The sequence below is a fragment of the Dermacentor silvarum genome, unplaced genomic scaffold (assembly GCF_013339745.2).
Source record: "Dermacentor silvarum isolate Dsil-2018 unplaced genomic scaffold, BIME_Dsil_1.4 Seq639, whole genome shotgun sequence".
NCBI classification, from domain to species: domain Eukaryota; kingdom Metazoa; phylum Arthropoda; class Arachnida; order Ixodida; family Ixodidae; genus Dermacentor; species Dermacentor silvarum.
Genome location: NW_023606557.1, coordinates 131594 through 139892, shown reverse-complemented (window position 1 = coordinate 139892; position 8299 = coordinate 131594). Strand labels below are relative to the sequence as shown.

The window sequence follows — 8299 nt, the reverse complement described above, 5'->3', positions numbered from 1 at the left end:
TTGTGTTTACTGCTATGCTAATACGGCACGTTTCCGCCAAGGGTGGGCAAAAATTAGGAATCTGTTTGGTGTGTGCAGTTCACTTGGTGAGTCTTGAAAGAGTTATTTACGTAACGTTCGACAGATGGTAAACTTGATGATCATCAGCTAGACTTGGCACATGACATATCGCTGCGGCAAGTTCGGGGTGCGATCATTATGCGGGGGGAAAAAAATCGAATTTTTACGACAAAATTTAGGGGTGCGATCAACACGCGAGTGCGATCATTATGCGAGTAACTACGGTATTTCTGCTCGACTCGGTGGCCAAATTAGTGTGCCGTTGTGCAGGTGGTGTCTGAATTATCAAATGGCTTGCTCTAACGTGTCCAAAATTTAAGTTGTCCTTATCAATTTAGTCTATGCCATATGCAGTGCTGTGAAGCTGTCTGAATAATCGAGCATGTCTAAATTATCGATTGGCAGCTGTATTTTTTGGCGTCAAGTGGTGAAAACATTATGCCTCTCTCTTTATCTCTCAGGGTGGCAGAGCCATTCGGTCTGGCCGGCGGAGGCTTGCTAAATCGGTGAGTGCCCTGGCCACATGTGGCAACAGTAGCAGATGACAAGAGTAGGGTTGCCACCGACTGGTTTTCCTCCCCAGTTTTTTAACTCACGGTTCTGGCTGCCAGTTCGCTCTCCACATTGGCATGCCATTTGCTGGTTCTCCGATTCTCCCTAAACTGGCACATATATTGGAAGTGCTCTGTCTAGCTTTCATTTATATACCGTATTACACAATTGTAAGTCGACTCCGCCATATTGTGTGTCAGGACAAAATAAAAGGGGGCAAACCCATGGATGCATTCCACACTGAAAATTTATTTGTCGCTGGACTACCTGTCTTCACTTGTGCCATTGTCCTCACTATAGTAGCCGACGGATTTTTCTGACTCCAAAAATTCAGACTTGTTGAATATTCCGGACTTCATAGATGCACCATTAGAATTCCCATAGAGCTAATGCATTTTCGCAACCGATTTTTCGGACGAATCTAGGTGCCAATGTTGGATTTTCCGGACTAAATCGCTTGCTCCGAGCCACGCTACCCGATCTTGGGGGCCGCCATGTTGGATTTTCAGCTGGCTTGGCCGGGCTTGGCTTCCAGTGCCCCCCTGTATAGCCTTCAAGATTAGTACACGCATGCTATCCTCCCGTCTCCGAGGCCATGCCCGCTCTTCGTTGGCCGACAAAACATTCCAAAAAGCGGCACTTGCATTGTTTTTTTCCAGTCAGCTCAGCACCATCATCATAATCAATTAAGCGGAGGTCAGCCGGCAACCGCAATTTAATGTGCGAGAGAGGAAGGCGTCCGGAGACGCGTGGACTTCGCTCGCGGGGCAAGGGGAGAATGCGACAGAGACGGTGGGAAGTTGCGTTCTTTTTTCTATGGTTGCGTTCAGCTCTTGCGGCTGCTGCCGACGGAGCTGCCGCGCAGGCACCGTATCTTGAAAGCGATCTGCGATGGGTACAAAGGGCATGCGCCAAGTGCCAGTAGCTTCGTATGAGCTGTTTTTTTTTATTCTTCTTTTTTTTTCCGACGTTCGCATTGAAGCGAGAGAATAGACATCGCGAAGGTCAATTTACCCGCGGTCATCAAGCGAGATGTGTTCATGGAACCTGTGCGCGCGTGACACCGTGCTTATTCAGTTAGTAAGCGCATATTTACAACCTTATACGGCTGGTAAAACTAACATCCTTACTTCGTATCGCTGTCTATTAATTTGCTATCGCAATCGATGCTCCGCCTTTTGGGTGAAACTGCGACATTTTACCTCAATTTTTTTTTCTTTTTTTTTGGGGGGGGGGAGGAGTTTTTCGGACTGTTCGGTTTTTCGGACTGCTCGATTTTTTTGACTATTTTTCAGTCCCCGCGAAGTCCGGAAAATCGGTCGGCTACTGTACTGCTGCTGTTATCGCTTCTGCAGTCCCACAGCACGTCGTCGTCCAGCGAAATCCCGCAGTTTGCAAACGATTGCACCCTGACGTTGCGTGGAACCGCCCATGCCAAACACACCCAACCGCACAAAGCCGCGAGGGTGGCGTAAGTTCGGGGCCTTCCGCTGCCAGCAACTTCTACTCATGGCGGAGCAGGTCCTTAAAAAGCTTGTTAATGCCAATGTCGAGAGGCTGTAGCTGCCCCATCAAACCGCCAGAAATCGCGAGCATGTCTATGCTCCTTCCGCAGCTCCACTTTCACCTTGGCTGTGAGGTGGCCTCAAAAGGAGTCCTAACACGAGGAGGTTGGGAATGTGATATTTGAGGATTGTCCCTGGCCTCAGAAGCCACACAATGCGGTACCATTTGACCGCCATGTCATGTAACCCTTCTTGTTGATTCACACAACTACACCTTCGGGAAAAACTTCCGATGGCTTTCGCTTGCAGACAATGTATGGGCGGAGTTTCGAACCCTCTGCCAAGCACGGCAGCATGGCAGTAAACCTAAGCTTGTAATTTCTGGTTGTGAGGAGCTTCACCTCATGAGCTCCCTTCATGCTTACTGTTTGGGTTGCTCGTCGTATCGAAATAATGGGAGTTTGATCAGCATTGCCGATTTAGCCAAGCAAGTACAGTCAAACCTCGATATATTGAACAGCGCGGTGATCACAAAATAGTTTGATATAGCGAGAATTCTATGTATAAAATCGCGTAAAAAACGCATCAAACACTTGTACAAATCAATCACTGAACCAATAGTGGCGCAGTAAATACTCACTTGAAGCTTCAAACAAAGTATATATTCATTTGGCTGAAAGTACTGCAGCAGTGTAGCCTGCTTCTTATTGGCAACCATGTGCTTAACCACGGCGTCCTCAACATAGTCTTAAGCGATCCACAAGCGATAGGCCAGTACCTTCTATAGCTCTGCAGTAGTGGCGTACAAGGGCCAACGCAGCTACAGCCTCGGTTGAAGTCGGGAGCGGGGCAACGTTGGCACTTGCGGGATCAACTTTGTCAGCGTCTTCGTTTGGCCGCCCAGCAGTAACTTCCGCTGCGATCTCCACGTCCGTCAACTCCGCCGTTGTTCCGGTGCTGTCGTGATATCACCGCCAACGAAGTCTTCAATGCACATGCTTTGTGGCTCAGCACCGACAAAGTGCTCCAGGTTTCTTCAAGCTGGCATTCTTCCTCCATATCGTCCAATCCTGCCTCTTTGGTTGCTTTCTCGGAAGCTTCTTTAGTGTGGCCTTTGAGAACCAAGGGAGCTGTTGCTGGGGCCCGATTTGCATGCAAGCTGACAAAAATACATGGAGTTCTACGAAGATTGGCTGGACTCTGCCAATTAGTTTGAATTATCCAAAATTTCGGATTAATGAGGTGTGAATTAACAAGCTTTTACTGTATTTTGTTTGTACATTTACATGTGGCACTTATGGCAAGAAACATACTTCCTGCTTCCCTCCAGTGTCGGTATTTTTTCCTGGCAAAGGTGGCAACCTTGGACAAGAGCAGCACTGCACATGCAACATCTCAGGATACCATCCCAACTTTCGTTGTCATATTTTTCAAGGAGCTGATGATTACAAATTCTGACATGTGTTGAGTTATTTCAACATGGCTTGACGTGTATCCAACAAGTCTCGAGTTGCGCTAAGACTTGCATTCACAAGTGCTGTGATGGAGGCTAGCTTGTAGGGAATACCTGTGCAAGGTATGGTTGCACTGCTAAGGTGGCACACGTAAGCAGGAAACACGAAGTGCATGGTCTATTTTGTATCTACATTTATTGTACCCTTGTTACGCGGGCAACCTTGACCGCTGTTAACACAATCGTGGTTATCGCAAAATGTGGTTAGTACAGTTACATAGCAGGTGAAAGGCTGGTTAGGCTACTAACCACGGTTGACTGCAAACCAAGCTTGGCAATCTCATTTTACATCAGGCAGTTTTAGTTTAGCGTTTGCAACCAAACGTAAACACATTATGTAAACACATTATGTACATAAAGAAATAGCGTCCTCACTGTGCATGCTCCGAATGTTATTGGGTTGCTCTGGTTTACGTGCGTTATTTGGCCAGTTTAACATTCGTAATGTATACGGACGCGAAGAAATAGCGTTGTCGAACATGGTGGCACCAACGGCTCCCGCCTCATCATGAATTCGGATGATGGCTACGCTCTCACTTTTGTTCAGGGCTAGTAACTATTGAAATGGGCTTTCGCTTTCTCTAAACTCACCTGAAACGTTTGTTATGAGCACATAGCACGTCCAATTTCGGAGACCATTCGGCGATTGCGGCGCCTGAAGGCCTAACGAGACGCGTCCGCATAGCAACAACAGGATATCTGCTAATGGATTGTCTTGGCTTTGATATGTTTGGGACGAGGCACCAGACAGCGCCCTGTTTTATAACGTCTTCCTTCATAACGTTCCCGTACGGTAAACTAAAAGTCTTGAAAGAACGTGCACCATAACGTCCCGCGGTCAATATGGCGGACGGTACATTAATGGAGTGCAGTGTGGATCCTTTGCAGGTCTTTTAAAAGCATGTGAATTGACCTGGCGTGACTACAGAGGCCATGATAACCATTTGGGAGGATAATGTGGCCGCTCTGCGCTGGGCGGAAGAGGTCGCCGCAGACAAGCGGCCATCTACAACGCCTGAAATTTTTCCTAATAAAGTTGTTTCCTCCTCCTCGATGGCACTCTTTCCACCGACCGTACACAAGGAATTAAGTGCGGCTGAAGCTCGACAATGTGAGCGAGTGTTACTGGTTACTGCCTACGCTAATCAAACTATTTGTGGGACAGTGTCAAGAAAACTTGCATGCAGTAGTTACAGTGTAGACCGCTTATAACGTAAGTCGCCGGAGTTACGAATATCTGCACTATAAGCGGTACCGCACTATAACCAAAGCAACAATTTTCAAGGCCCGCACACATGCAAAATATGTGCACCGAGCCGCCACGCGTATGCGACAGTCGAGGAATGCGGCTAGAACGTTTGCATTCAATTTACAGTCGAATCTCGTTAATTCGAACCAAATCACGCGGCGGCGCCTCCGACCGGCATTTCTCCGGCACCGCCATAGAGTAAAAGCTTAGGAGAGACCCCTCAATGTCGCGCGCGAACTAAAAAAAATAAAGAAAAAGAAAGAAAAACGCTGCGGAAATTTCACCCTCTCTCAAATGGCAAGGTCGCCAATTCTGCGTTGCACCGGAACATGCGTGTAAGTGCAGACGTCTCATCCACACTACCGTAGCCACGCGTAGAAAATGGCAGTGAACCCTTCTTTCTCCTTTATGCTTCCTCTACTTTTATTGCAATAGCAATTATATGGACACTTCAACCGGATCTCTGCCATCGCCGTCGCCGAGAGGTTCCCTATAGATAAAATCTTCGCCGCGCGCCGTATGCCCGAGCGGAAGCGTGCGGGGACGCGCGCTATCACGGAGAGCGAACGCACTCATCTCCTACGTGCAAGCAAGGAAGCAGGAAGCCAGCGCCGGAGGGAGCGGGGGGGGGGGGGGGGGCGCACTAGTACTCTGCTAACAACCGCGCTCGTTGCTCGTCCGCACCGTCTCTTATCTCCACACGGCTCTGCCCTTTATGCGCCGTGCATTCGCCGCTCAGTTTCTGTTGAAGCGATAGACCGCACGTACCTTCGCCCGTTGCGGCGTATGCTTGCTGCCAGCGTTTTGACAGTCGTTGTCTGCAGTCATTCAGTGTGATCTATTCGTGTTTGTTTGTGCGCGCTCACACCACGCTTGTTCATTCAGTTAGTAATAGTCTGGCCACATTTTCCAACGCACGCTACACATGCAATGCTGCCCGGATCGGCAGTGCAGCGCTACAGGTGTGTCCCTTCGCACGCGCTGCCCACGGGAAGCTCTTCTCATCAACACCACCGTTTCACACGCGCCTTCTCGTGGTCATCGAGTCTCTCTTCATGTCGGTCTACTTACGCCGCAGCACACCTGCTTACTTAATCAGCTCATGTTTACTACAATTCATATTGCTACCAAAGCCGCTCACCTTACTTCGTATGACATTGCTGTGTTGCTATCGCATTCATTGCTTCGCCCTTAGGGCGAAACTGTGACATTTTTTAGTCACGTCTTCACCTTGCACGCTGTGGCTACGGCGCAGAGGGAAGCAGCGGCGCTGTCCCAGGCCGGCCAACGAAACTGCCCACGCCGGCAAACGCCCGCTTCCCGGTAACGTCAGAAAACGAAACTTCAGGGAGCTGGCGCTGGGTTGGCTGGAGCAGCGGTGCCTGCAGGCGCGCACGGTGGCAGTCGAAAGTGAGGGAGCTACGAGGGAGGGAAAGGGGAGCCACCGAAGCGGCGGAGTTGCCGAGGCGAAATCCGCTTCCCTGTCACCCTCCTCCCTCACATTCGACATTCTCCGTGTGCGCCCTTCGCCGTGCCGTGCCGGTGCCGCCCGTTCCCTCCCTGAAGTTTCGTTTACTACCGTTATCGTGAAGCGAGCGTTCGCCGGCGTTGGCAGTTTCGTGGCCTTCGCTCGCTATGCGCGCCGTGATATTTTCTCGCACTCAAGGTTCTGGTTTCAGCCTCACTGGCTGTTCGTTCGCACCATGTGCCCTTCTCCTCCACTTCGTCTCTCTCTCTCTTCCTCGAGCACTCCTTGGGGTGCCCGTTTGAGGTGAGTGTTCGCCGTCTCCGCTGACTTCCGTACTCCCACGCAACCGCACTGTAACCGGTATTTCGTTTCCCGCAACTGCACTATAAGCGATACATGTATACATGGAGTGCTATGGGAAAATTAACGGGACTCTGAAAAAACCGCACTATATCCGGTCCTGCACTATAAGCGGTTACGTTGTAAGTGGTCTATACCGTAGTTGATGCTCCGTATGATCCAGCGTTCTGCGCAGAGATGCCAGCCACTCTGATATCATCTGGAGAAGACGCTGAAATGTCTGATGAGTTCTCTGGCGTGCTGTTCCTGCTGTTCACGCCATACTCATCTTGTGTCGAAATTACCTTTTAAACTTTTACGTTATTTTTAATAATTTCTGCGGCAGTGTGTTGAATTCCCGTGGAAATTGAAATGGTGTGCCTTATTCATCGTCATTGTTAATTGTGAATAGAAATGCGCATGTAACACCTGAAGACTACAATTGATGTTAAACTTGGTTAAATGAGTAACCGCCATTAAGTTTAACTCTGGTGCCCCGTGTAGCAAGGGTTTTAGTGTCCTTGTGTGGGTGCTACCTTAGCAGCGCTTCAACACACCATGCAGTAACACTCACCCACAGTGTGTGCTTGTGCCTTGATAAAATGAAATGGTAAAAATCAGCACTCTACTTAGTTACATTGTGATCTGCTTGCCTTGCAATAATGTACATTCATGTGTAAGGACAGCACCCTTAAAGCCAACTGCTACGAAATTTCACTTTGGCAAAATTTGTTATACAGTGTAGACCGCTTATAACGTAAGTGGCCGGAGTCGTGAATATCTGCACTATAAGCGGTACCGCACTATAACCAAAACGATTTTCAAGCCCTGCACGTATGCAAACATGTCGACCAAGCATGTAGACACGCTTTGTACTATCGCGCACACATCACGATTACGTTTTCGCCTGTGAGCTGGCGAAAACATAATCGCGATGTAGCCGGCGCTCTTCAAGTTTGACAGCTTTGCACAGAGTCAAAACAAAACAGTTTGCCGCAACCACTGCGGAAAAAACCATGACAGCTATCGACGCAATTATGAACGGCAACATTGCGGCGCAGAAGGCACGCGCCTGACGCACGCACCAAGTCTGGACGACTTAACTACCATTCGCTGCAACAACTGGCCATCGAAACCACGGTCGCTATTTATGCGATCATCTATGGCAACTACGCAGTTTTTTTAGGCACGCGGCCGACGTGCGTACCGAGTAAAAACGAAACTACTGTTTGTCGCAACCGCTGCAGAGAAAACCGCGGCTGTTATCGACGCGATCGTGGATGACGACTACACAGTTACGAAAGCCCGCGGCCAACGCGGTGTTATGCGCAGCGGTAAACACAAGAATACAGGCTTTAAAGACACAAATAGGCTCGAAGCGTTCCGGCGTTGCTGTCATTCACGTACGTTTTCAACTGATGGCTGTGGCGATGTGGACTCCGCCGCTTCATTTCGGTTGGACGCTAGCACCGTTCTTGCTCTTTTGTGTCGCTCCTCGAGCTCCGAAAGTAGTCCGAATTAATGCGATGTGCGGCCAAATAAGTCCGAATTAACGAGAGTTTGATTGCATCGAATAATGAACACGCCGGCCAAGAGCACGCACCTTGTTGTGA

General features: G+C 49.2%; 1 protein-coding gene across 1 annotated transcript in view; it reads left to right on the top strand.

Annotated features, from left to right (window-relative positions):
• The first annotated feature begins 436 nt into the window (after nucleotides 1–436).
• The window catches only part of LOC119435342 (uncharacterized), a 58834-nt gene continuing 50971 nt past the window's right edge, over nucleotides 437–8299 (top strand). The window contains exon 1 of the mRNA XM_037702233.2: nucleotides 437–566. The gene's annotated coding sequence lies outside the window, so the exon portion shown is untranslated. The remainder of the gene's footprint in view (nucleotides 567–8299) is intronic.